This window comes from Gopherus flavomarginatus, chromosome 11 (assembly GCF_025201925.1).
Source record: "Gopherus flavomarginatus isolate rGopFla2 chromosome 11, rGopFla2.mat.asm, whole genome shotgun sequence".
Lineage (NCBI taxonomy): Eukaryota > Metazoa > Chordata > Testudines > Testudinidae > Gopherus > Gopherus flavomarginatus.
The window spans coordinates 2,906,551-2,919,303 of record NC_066627.1 but is presented as its reverse complement, the minus strand read 5'-3'; positions in this window follow the sequence as shown (position 1 = coordinate 2,919,303).

Genomic DNA, 12,753 nt, shown 5'->3' with positions numbered 1-12,753 from the left:
CATACATTCCTCATTCACACAAATAGATTGAGAATACAAACAGTAGTATTTTATATAGAACAAAAAAAGGCATTGCAAATTAAACCTTGCTAAGTTTTACAATTGATAACTAAGACAATTTACATTGAGACCCAGGCCTTCAATGTTTCTCTAATTTACTTAACACAGACACAATAGAGAATCCTGTCTCTTACTATTTTAAATACTATTTTAAATTTTAAAACAAAGAGTTAGAGGGGGCCCAATTTGTAATGCATATGGGAAAACAGAATCTTGTAGTCCCAGGGGGTCAGTTCTTTCTGAATTTAAAAAAAAGTGGCTAGCGGGATGAAATCAATTATACTTTAGTTCTTATGGGACATTATAAAATCCTGCTCCTACATATCCCCCTTTTGACACTAAGATTATTAATCGCCAGTGTCACTTCTTATTTAGTCCACGTAATAGAAAATACTGGGAGGTGATTTGGGCCTGTGGCTTTAGCTTTACATACATTTGTTTTATCCACCAGCACATTTTAAACATTTCAATTAAACACATACAATGTAAAACCAAAAACAATTAGGGGTAGTAACATTAGTATGCCAGTAGTTGTGGAAGACCATCCAGAAAATGTTATACCAATGGTAAGCTGTTATGCTTTTCTGTAGTAGCAATTCTTAACATGTCCCCATTGGCGTGTATAATATGAATAGCCCAGTTTTCCACATTGATTTATTTATTTATTTATTTAGGACCCATGTCACCTTTTTACCTTTTAACAGATGATTGGTAATTGTTTGCCATTCAATGCCAAGATTGATAGAGAACTCAGGTAAATCAGTGCTTACAGTAAGCTGAGACTCTTTTGTTGTTGTTGTTGTGGCAAATAGTAAATGTGATTATTGGTAAACACAGTACTTACATTACATTTACATTTGTCTTCTGGTGGGTTGCTAACACTTTTTAAACACTTTTCCCCAAGAATTAACACATACACATAGTCTATTATACAGTACTTTGGATTATCTGAAAGACAAAAAGAACATTTTTCTACCCCTTTTGGGGTGGCATTGATTATTGCTTAAAGATTCCATTCTTTTACAAATACCCTTCCTGACTGCAGGCAAAACAGAGGAATTACCCCATATTTTCCTGTTTTTTTTTTTTTCTATAGGCAGGCCAGGTTTTAATGGCTTCTACATTTTAAGGGTTATGCAAAAATTATTCCACTGTTTAGTTATTAAATTCATGAGGTGGTGTACCTTAAGTTTTGCCTTTTATATAGCAGACCAAGTTTGTAATGTTTTTCCTGCTGCGTTAAGCTTTAAGTTTATTTACAGGTAATAGCTGAGAAGCATCAGTACCATATTACTTTAAAGGATTTTTTTCAAAAATGATACATACTACAAGTTGTTACAGGGGTACTTACTAACATTAAAGTTATTTTAATGTTTAATATTAACAGTAACATTAGCATTAAATTTATAAAAGGTATCTTGTTATACCATGCCTTTTATGTAGGCAGTTTGTGTGCTGACCAGGTATGTTCTTTATTTGCAGCTTCGTTTGTGCTGGCAGTTCTCACCTTTCTTTATCAGTTAGGTAATTTGCATCAACACAGGCCAGGCTTTTGGATTCAAAGCCATCAGCAGAGCTCAGAGACTCAGGCCATGTCTACATCTAAAATTTTGCAGCGCTGGTTGTTACAGCTGTATTAGTACAGCTGTATAGGGCCAGCGCTGCAGAGTGGCCACACTTACAGCAACCAGCGCTGCAAGTGGTGTTAGATGTGGCCACACTGCAGCGCTGTTGGGCGGCTTCAAGGGGGGTTCGGGGAACGCGAGAGCAAACCGGGGAAGGAGACCAGCTTGCCCGCTGTTTGCTCTCGCGTTCCCCGAACCCCCCTGCAAACCGCAGGGAAGGAGACCTGCTTGCTCGGGGGTTCGGGGAACGCGAGAGCAAACCGCGGCGAAGCTGGTCTCCTTTCCCGGTTTGCTCTCGCGTTCCCCGAACCACCCTGCAAACCTCAGGGAAGGAGACCTGCTTGCTCGGGGTTCGGGGAACGCGAGAGCAAGCCGGGGAAGGAGACCAGCTTGATTACCAGAGGCTTCCTCAGGTATGCTGAGATACCTGCTTATTCCACGGAGGTCAAGAAAAGCGCTGGTAAGTGTCTATACTTGATTACCAGCGCTGGATCACCAGCGCTGGATCCTCTACACCCGAGACAAAACGGGAGTACGGCCAGCGCTGCAAACAGGGAGTTGCAGCGCTGGTGGTGCCCTGCAGATGTGTACACCTCCTAAGTTGCAGCGCTGTAACTCCCTCACCAGCGCTGCAACTTTCTGATGTAGACAAGCCCTCTGTCTTAACACACAGGGATCTGAAAAAGAAAACACAGCCTACTGCGGCTCTTTTTGGAGCCCTAATAGGATTTTAATTCAGCAGCACATTTCATTTGCATTTCTTTTACCCCTTTCTACAATATACACTGCACATGTCCTAGGGAAAATGCACATTCTTTCTATACTATAACTTTTCAAAAACAGTAGCCATATTAATTTTTACATAAGGTATAACTGTTTGTTTTGTTTTTACAGAGTTTTCATGTACTTTTATTAAAGTGACAGTCTGATTACACAGAGTCATTTTAAGGCTCAGTGTTTTTAATATTGCTTCTTTTTGTTTTGTGCACCTCACCTCTGCTGTTGCTTCAGAGGGTCACTGTTAATTTCTTATTCTGTCATTACAGCTCTTATCTGCTATTGTTACAAAAAAAAAAACAAACCAAACAAACAAAAAGACTCCAGAATCTCTACCTATTCTCCTGATTCTGACTGCCCTATTGCAGCCATGGCTTGGTCTTTATTTCAAAACATTTTAATTTTTGTAAAGAATCAAGTTACCCCTTAAGGGTTAAATGCTAAAGCCCAAAGCCAAACAGCACTAATTACCTGTGTCTTGCAAACAGGTCTGTCAGTTTTGCAACTTTGAATTAAAGAGTCAAATGAATTTTTAGTGGCATTAAAAACAAAAACAAAATCAATTTATCTTACACTAGTGGCATTAAAAACAAAAACAAAATCAATTTATCTTACACCTACAAAACAGTAGTTTTACAAACCAGATGTGTTGGTTTAGATTCTTAGAACTTTACATATTTTCACAGACAATAGATACATACACATTTTCTTTTCCTTAACATTTTTTTTACACTGCTTTGTTTTTGCATAGCTGTATATATATATATGGATTATTTACAGGCACTCTTCTGGAAAAGGGCACATTTTCCCTTCAGAATGGCTGCAAAGAAACAAAGAATTCTCTCTCTTTAACATGGTCCTTTTTAACATTTTCCACAAAATTTAACTGCTTAATTCTCTCCAGCCTCTATAGAGTTAACTTTTACTCTCTTTTCTTAAATCACTTGTTTATGTCCCAAAATGACACCTTTATCACCTCAGATTTCACCATTTTAAGTATTGTTCCAGGGATTTATGCCTGCACTTACTGCTTTTTTTTTTTTTTTTTTTTTTTTTTTTTTACTTCTGACACTATGCCCTTAGGGCTTCCAACCTGTTTTTCAGTTTCTTTATCTGTTGCTTGCCTGCTTGTCTGGGCCCGATCCTGCTTTTTTTTCATTGAACCATTTGTGAATGATATTGTGGTCATTTCACAATTTTGAAAGAAATGTTCAAGGAAAGGGACCAGGAAGGGTGGGGGCTAGTTGAGGAGCTCCCCCCGCCCCCAGCCTTGCTGAATTGGCAGTGGGACACTATAAAGAATCAGTTTCTGAGGCAGATAACAAAGGGGAACAGAACAAGGGACTTTTTGTCCTTTTTACAATGAGATGGGAGTATTAAGGGGTTTGGATCGATCCGGGGTTTGGAGAACGGGGTAAAGGGGAGCGCTCGGTCTAGTGGTGGGAGAGGAGGCTTTTAATAAAGCTTTTAACTTATTATTTGAATAAGTGAGAGAGGCCAGTTTTCATTTTGTCCACCTATGATTTGCATCTTGCCACCACTGCATGAAACAATTAACCTCTCCTTTAGCAAATTTAGTTTTAGGTTGGCCGAGTTTGTCCTTTAAGACGTCCACTCAGTCTTTGTTCCAAGATTTTAACAGTGGCCACTGAGTTTTGGGATCCCCCTGAGTTAGCCTAGACCATTTTCCCAGAAATTTACAGGAGTCTGGACCCTTTTTACAGGAGTCTGGACCCATCCTAAATACATAAAATGAGCGGGCATTCATTTAGGGAACTGTCCCGACTTAGATGTCTGGTTACCAGTACAGGAGGACTTCACACACCAATCACACAAGAAGGAAATTCAGGTTCATCAGAGCGATGCCTGCTGCAACACACAAAAGGAGCCCACAGGCTACTGCCTCAATTGCCCTTGCTTTCACACCAGGGGTTTTACCCAAAGTGCGGTGCAGCTGCAATTGTGCAGATTCCACTCACTCAGACCGCGGGGACAGGAACCCCTTGGTCAGCCGATCCCCAGACAGAGACGGCACCCAGACTCAAACACTCCACAAGAGGACAGATAGACACAGAGACAGGACAGTCCTCAGTCCGGACAAAATACAGAAATAATTACCTGACCAGATTCCTGATGTCAGATCCCGGGATCCCTACCAGAACAGAGTGGGAACCAACAGGTTCGATGGCGTAGACCTCACTGTGGCTGTGCTCCTTTCCGCTCTAGTGGGGGACCGCTTGGGACAAACGCCCAGGTGCCGGCTGCCACGGTCATCCCACAAAAACAGTCAGGAATCACACAGCCCCAGTGAAGACGGTTGCCATCTCGGTGGAACCTCCAAAATGTCAAAGTTAGAATCAGGACTCACAATTTGTCAGACCACTCTGTTTTATTAGCACAGCGCTCTGCCAATAGCATTCAGAATATGCGAGTACCATGCAAGGCACAAACTATCTTATTTATACAGATAAAAGAGCGGGAATTAGACAAAGGGACAAAGAAAGCAAAACTGTAAAATTCACCTGGGGCACAGCATGCATATCCTACTTCCTTACTAACTCTTATGGATTTGAGGCTAATACTTCACCAATTGCCCTTAAATGGTGCAATTGCTCTATGTGAATGTCTGTATTCCTGTCACCTGGATTGCAGCATTCCAACAGTTTTGCTTAAAGGTACAGACAGCATTTCTTTAATCCTTTCTATTTTCACAATATAATTCATTCTACTTTCACAATGTTTTCGCAGAGCAGGCTGTTTGCGGGAGACGAAACAGAGGTGGAGCGCCCCTGAAAAATGTATCATTCTCTGGATGTAAATATCTAAATATTGTTCAGTTTTCTGCAAAGTTAACGGACAGAAAGAAAACAACATCAGTGTAATTGATTTCTTCCTTTATCTGGTTTCTCGTTAGTCGTTGTTCAAGTAATTGTGGTTTATAGTCCTCGACCGCCTCCAAGGGCTGAATATGTTGTTTTCAGTCTGCAGCGATAGGTTTTTGCCTGAATACAAGTTCATTTTCCCTCACTATGTGTCTGGCACAGTGATATCGGGCAGTGTCCTCGGACTTCAGGCCGGTCGTTTGCAGATACACCGTGTTGACGGAGCTGTCCTGGGAAATGGTGACTTTGCATATCCCGCTCATAAGGGACACAGACTCCTCTCCTCAGAGATGTAAACTACTAACACACTGGCTCAGAGGCAGGGTCGGCTCTAGGCACCCGCCCTCCAAGCATGTGCTTGGGGCGGCACTTTCTAGGGGGTGGCACTCCGACCCCCTTTTTTTATTTTTTATTTTTGCTTGGGACCTCATTGCCGGGAGCCGGCCCTGGCACAGACACTCTCCTCAGCTGGCATCCGCGCCCACTGCCCCGCCCAGTGGCGCCTTGCAGAGCCCACTCGGACACATGGCACTGCCGGGAGTGGCAGCGGCAGCAGGACCCCTCCTCCCTCTGTCCCCGGCTCCTCACACGCTCTGGGAGCCCCTCTCACCTCCGCCACAGCCTGGGCTTGGCTCCTCCTCCATCCCCGGCTAATCACAGGCTCCGGGAGCTCCTCACACAGCCGAGCCCGGGCTGCGGTGGCGAGAGGGGCTCCCAGAGTCAGGGCCGACCGGGCAGGGGGGGCAAGTGGGGCAATTTTCCCCAGGCTCCGGGCCCCACAGGGTATGTCGGAGGCTCCCCCAACCTCCGTCTTCCCCCATCCCCCGGTGTCTCAGCTGGTGAGGGGGCGGGGCTGCGAGCTGCAGCCTGAGCGGCTGGAACTCAGGCCCCACTGGAGACACCGTGCCGCTGCAGCGCTGTCGGGGAGAGGGGGTAATCGGAATGGTAAGGGGCCAGGCAGGAGCCAGGCATCCCCCTACCCCATCCCCCCAGCCCTGACCCCCAGCTCCAAGCCCAGCCCCTCTGAGGTGGGCACCCTCCCAAACCCATCCTCCTCACCCAGCCCTGACCCCTAGCTCCAAGCCCAGTCCCTCTGAGCTGGGCACCCCTGGACCCCATCCCACGCACCCCATAATCCCAGCTCTGAGCCGAGCCCCTCTGAGCTGGACAACCCCCGACCCCATCTACCCACAATCCTGAGCCCAGTCTCTGTGAGCCACACACCTCCCAACCCAGAGCCCAGCTCCCCACCCAGCCCTGGGCAACAGCAGCACCACCCCGGGCAGTGATAGCCCATTGGCACCAACCTTCACCATCACTCAGCAACAGCCCATTATGTAATTGCAAATGTAGACAGACCAGTAAAGCATTTAATGTTTTAAAATCATGTATTTGGTGTATTTTCAAATTATTACAAGTTATTTTTTGAATGTATTTCACTAGTTATTTTTTACATTTCCAAATATGTGTTACTGTAGTATTGCAACTTTTTTTATGGAAGGGGACACAAAGTTGCTTTGCCCCAGGCCTTCTGCATTCTCTGGGTGGCCCTGCCCAGAGTGTGTGAGGAACCAGGGAGGAAGGGAAACGGGGTCCTCTGGAGCCGAGCCCCGGCTGCGGTGGTGGTGAGAGGGGCTCCCGGAGTGTGTGAGGAGGTGCGCTGCCGGCTGGGCTCATGGGTGCTGAGCTGGTAGCCCCGCAGCTGGAGATTCTCGCCTTCCCTCCCACCGGGGCTGGGCCAGGGCACCGTGAGGCAGAAGAGCAGTGAGTCCGGGGGGCTCTCCAGGTCCTTGGCTGCCAGCATGTCCGGGGTGAGGGTGGTGAGCACCAACTGATCCACCATGGCCACCAGCAGTGCCATGAAGCCCAGGAAGGGGGCTGTGTTCTTTGCCCCACCCCACAGCCATGCCGCCACCTGGAAGTACTCCCACTCTGCACCGTAGAGCAGCTCCACCTGCATGGGGCCAGAGACACAGCTGGGCCAGGGCTTGGCTGCCATGTGCTGGTAGCGGATCCCACGTTTAGGGGGAGCCCAGTGTTGGGGCAGCAAGGGGTGTGAGTTGGGGGGGCATTGGTGAGCAGGAGGGGGAGCTCATGTCTGCGGGGGGGCAGCCAAAATTTTTTTGCTTAGGGCTGCAAAAAAAGTAGAGCCAGCCCCATACAGAGGTGGTGAATTGCTCTTTCACGAAATCTCCATAATGCGTAGTTGCTCCATTAATTATCCACTCCAGCCCCTGCCCGGGAGCCTGGTGGACCCAGCTCATCCAGTAGCTGTTTATGTTGAACCCTGAGGTGGTACAGGTCAGTCTGAGGAAAGTCTCCGGTCTTTTTCACATCCCCGCCGGACTCCAGCAGCTGGACTTGTGACCGGACTCCTGGAATAAACCCGTGTTAAAATCATGTCCGTGTGAATTGCCAACAACACAACATTCCGCTGACTCCCCTACCCATACAGAGGGAGAAAATACCTTCCAAAGCTGCTGCAACGAACACGAAAGTGAGCAAAAAAGGCATTTTCCCCAGTGTGGGAGGGGAAAGGTCTCTGGTGGGTCGGTTACTAACTGCACAGACCCAGTGGGCTGCAGAGTGTCTCAGGGTGCAGACTCGGCAGAGAGAGATTTAAACAGGAAACTCTCACCCTTATTTGCATATCCCCCTCCTTATAACAGATAAAACTCCTTCCCAGTGTCTCACTGGATGACTGCCCTGGTCTGGTCATTCCCTCTGAACCGCCTGGCATTGCCACTGTCAGACAGTACACTGGGCCAGAAGGACCTTTGATCTGACCCAGTCTGGTGGTTCTTCTGTTCTTATGAGCTCACATCCTGGTCTGGAGACCCAAGACTCTTTCCTAGAGAAAAAAAAGGAGTGGGAAAAGCTTTGAACTCCTCAAGGGTTTAACAGAGTCTCACCCTTTGGTGTTGCCCCAGCAGCTAAGTGGCGTATGTTCGGTCTACAGGCCCAACCCGGACACCCCTGAAGCGGACACGACTCTCCCCTTCGTTTTACTGCTCCCCAGTCACTTACTACAGGAAGCGCCGTCCACGGGGTGCAGTATCTCCCGCTGCTGCCACCAGGTGTCATGGAGTGTGGGGGAGTCCGGTCCTGCACCCTTCTTCCTGGGACCCACAGTGACTTTTAGCCAGCCAGTAAACAGAAGGTTTATTGGACAACAGGAACTCAGGTTACAGCAGAGCTTGCAGGCACAGTCAGGACCCCTCCATCGAGTCCTTCTGGGCTTTCAGGGTGCTTGGATCCCAGCCCCAAGCCCAAACTCAAACTGCATCCCTTCTGCCACCCAGTTCCTTTGTCCCCTTCCCAGGCAAAGGTGTTGACCTTTCCCCTCCCTTACCTAGCTCAGGTTACGGCTCCAGTATCGTCCATCCCCTAAAGTCCTCCCCTGCTCTCCCATTCCCCACACAGACAGCCTCTACTCCATCACACCCCGCACCCCCAAACATCCCTTTCTGTGTTTCTGATACTGTTTTTGAAAAGCCCGGGTTTCAGAATTTTGCTGCTTTCTCAGTGTTCTGTTCTTGTGTGCCAGGGCTGGGGCACATCAGCACAAGAGGAGATGTATTGAAAGGGAAATGAGGACCTCAAACAAACAGCCATCAGACAAGGCCACCAGCCCTGTACTCTCTGACCCTAAAGATCACTGACACGTCCCCTGTGGGGCTGCTGCTTCTCTTTGCATGATCCCAATAAGTCCTACCAGGCTTCTTCTCTGTACTCTTACTCAGGGGCAGATCCAGGCACCAGCGCAGCAAGCAGGTGTCTGGGGTGGCAAGCCGCGGGGCGGGCTGCCGGTCGCTGTGAGGGCGAGAGTCAGGCTGCCTTCGGCTGCGTGCCTGGGAGAATCTGCCAGTCCCACGGCCCCCCGAAGACAAAGACTGTGACCTGCAAATCGTCCGCAGAAACGCTGCAGAAGGCGGCCCGACCGCCGTGCTTGGGGTGGCAAAGAACATAGAGAACAAAGAAAGTAGCTGCCCCTACTACCCCATTGCCCTCAGCGCCAACCTTTGGGAGTTCCTTGTAATTAAGGGCTGCAGGTTCAGTCTTTTATCTCCGTGGTTATTCTATTAAATTGCTGGAACTGTATTGCGGGCTGGATCTTTAGCTCCGCCCTCGAAGAGCTGCAGAAATTCTGCACTGTGATTCTCAAACGTGAGATGGGTTCCTTAATCCATGAAGCCTCTTTGAAAATCCCAACCCTGTGCCATATTTCTAGTATCAGCTGAGCGGGGTTTCTTCAGGAACTGAGCAGTCTCTGCAGCACAGGCCCACCGGGACTTGCCACAGAAATGGGTGACAAAGCCCCTGAATTATAGGGTTACAAACTGAGGGCAGGCTCTTATTCACTCCTGGCATTGGAGGGGAAAGTTCTCAAGGGATTGGCTGGTAACTGCACAGATCCAGGGAGCTGTGGATTATGTCTCCGAGTGCAGCCTGGGCAGAGAGAGACACAAATCTAAACAGTGAGTGGTGGTGGTCCTGTTTGCCTAGCCACCTCATTATAGAACACACAAATTCTCTTGTGATTTATTATTTCTCTTAGGAATCTAGGCCAGAGAGTCAGACTGTCCCTTACTGAGGGTGTGTGCTGGGCCGTTCTGAGTGTGGTGGGATCCTGTGTGTATTTTGGATAAGGGAAACAATAATAGTAATTAACACAAGAAGTTTCCCTGAAATAACACAATTCCAGAGACTCGACTTCAGGGCCTGTTTGTATTGGCATGACTTGGTGATGGAAGATGCTCAGATCCTAACCGAGTTTTGCTTGCTTGTTTTAGGTAAGAGAAATGAACAAATGGGGTAACCATATGGAAATATAAATATTCATGAGATAGGGTGAATCTCAGCTCTGCAGCTCCGGCCCACGAGCAGCGGGACTGCGAGTGGGAAAGGGCCGGCTCACGGGGTCCCGTGGGGCTGGGACACCCCTGGCGTTGGCAGAGAGTTGGGACTGAATCCCCTTCCCAGCAGTGACCGGCTGCACTGAACTGTGTGGTGACCAGAGGGGAATGTTCCCTGGCAGGTTTAGCCATATGGAGAAGGGGCCAACTGCTCGCTGCTTCGCTCCCTGGAGATTCCCCGTTAACTCCAGTGTGAGGCGAGCCACGCTTTGCTATGCACTGGGGTGGAGGACGTAGTCATGACATCAAAGAGTTAATCCGCAATGTCAGGGTACGTCTACACTATGGGATTATTCCTATTTTACATAAACCGGTTTTGCAAAAACTGATTGCATAAAGTCGAGTGCACGCGGCCACACTAACCACATTAATTCGGTGGTGTGCATCCATGGTCCGAGGCTAGAGTCGATTTCTGGAGCATTGCACTGTGGGTAGCTATCCCGTAGCTATCCCATAGTTCCCGCAGTCTCCCCTGCCCCTTGGAATTCTGGTTTGAGACCCCAGTGTCTGATGGGGCAAAAATCATTGTCGCGGGTGGTTCTGGGTACAGCCTCACCCCTCCCTTCGTGAAAGCAGCAGACAACCATTTCTCGCCTTTTTTCCTGGGTGAACTGTGCAAATGCCATAGCACAGCAAGCATGGACCCTGCTCAGATCAAGACCGCAATAGTGGATGTTGTAAACACCTTGCGCATTCTCGTGCAGTCTGTGCTGAACCGGGACCTGCAAAGCCAGGCAAGGAAGAGGCGGCGGCTACGGCAGTGCGGCGACGAGAGTGAAGAGGACATGGACATAGAATTATCTCAAACTGCGGGCCCCTGCGCTTTGGAGATCCTGCTGGTAATGGGGCAGGTTCTAGCCATTGAACACCGATTTTGGGCCCGGGAAATAAGCACAGACTGGTGGGACCGCATAGTTTTGAAGGTGTGGGACGATTTGCAATGGCTGCGAAACTTTTGCATGCGTAAGGGCACTTTCATGGAACTTTGTGACTTGCTTTCCCCTGCCCTGAAACAACAGAATACCAAGATGAGAGCAGCCCTCACAGTGGAGACACGAGTGGCAATAGCCCTCTGGAAGCTTGCAACACCAGACAGCTACCGGTCAGTCGGGAATCAATTTGGAGTGGGAAAATCTACTGTGGAGGCTTCTGTGATGCAAGTAGCCAAAGCAATCATTAAGCTTCTGCTACGAAATGTTGTGACTCTGGGAAATGTGCAGGTCATAGTGGATGGCTTTGCTTCAATGGGATTCCCTAACTGTGAGGGGGCGATAGATGGAACCCATATCCCTATCTTGGCACCGGAGCACCAGGGCACCCAGTACATAAACCGCAAGGGGTACTTTTCAATGGTGCTGCAAGCACTGGTGGATCACAAGGGACATTTCACCAACATCCACGTGGGATGGCCAGGAAGGGTTCATGATGCTCGCGTCTTCAGGAACACTACTCAGTTTAAACGGCTGCAGCAAGGGAATTACTTCCCAGACCAGAACATAACAGTTGGGGTTGTTGAAATCCCTGTAGTTATCCTGGGTGACCCAGCCTACCCCCTGATGCCATGGCTCACGAAGCCATACACAGGCAGCCTGGACAGTGGTCAGGAGCTGTTCAACTACAGGCTGAGCAAGTGCAGGATGGTGATGGAATGTGCATTTAGCCGTTTAAAGGCGCGCTGGCACACATTACTCACTCTCTCAGACCTCAGCCAAACCAATGTCCCCTTTGTTATTGCTGCTTGCTGTGTGCTGCACAATCTCTGTGAGAGTAAGGGGGAGACCTTTATGGCGGTGGGGGAGGCTGAGGCAAATCACCTGGCCACTGATTACGCGCAGCCAGACACCAGGGCGATTAGAAGAGCACACCAGGAAGCGGTGAGCATCAGAGAAGCTTTGAAAACAAGTTTCATCACGGGCCAGGGTACGATATGACTGCTGTGTTTGTTTCCCCTTCATGAACCCAACCCCTTTATTGACTCCTTCCCTGTAAGCAACCCACCCTCCCCCTTCGATTACAGCTTGCTTAAGGAAATAAAGTCACTATCATTTAAAAATCATGTATTCATTATTAAAAAGTCATTAAAGAAAGAGGCAGAGAACTGACAAGATATCCCAGGTGTGGTTTGGGAGGAGGATAGGAGGGAAGAAAAAGGCCACTAAAACACATTTCAATGTAATGACAGTCTTTTGGTTGGACTGTCCATGGGGGTGGGGTGGGTGGGTGCACAAAGCCTTCCCCAACGCGATCTTACATGTCTGGGTGAGGAAGATATGGAACATGGTGAGCGGTGAGGGTGGTTACACAAGGGCTGCAGCAGCACTCTGTGACTCCGCTGCTCTTCCTGAAGATCCACCAGACGTTGGAGGATGTCAGTTTGATCACACAGCAGCTCCAGCGTTGCATCCCGCCACCGCTGATCTTCCTACCTACACCTCTGATCTTCCTGCCGCCGCCTCTCATCTTGAGCGTCTCTCCTATCCTCACGTTGGTCCC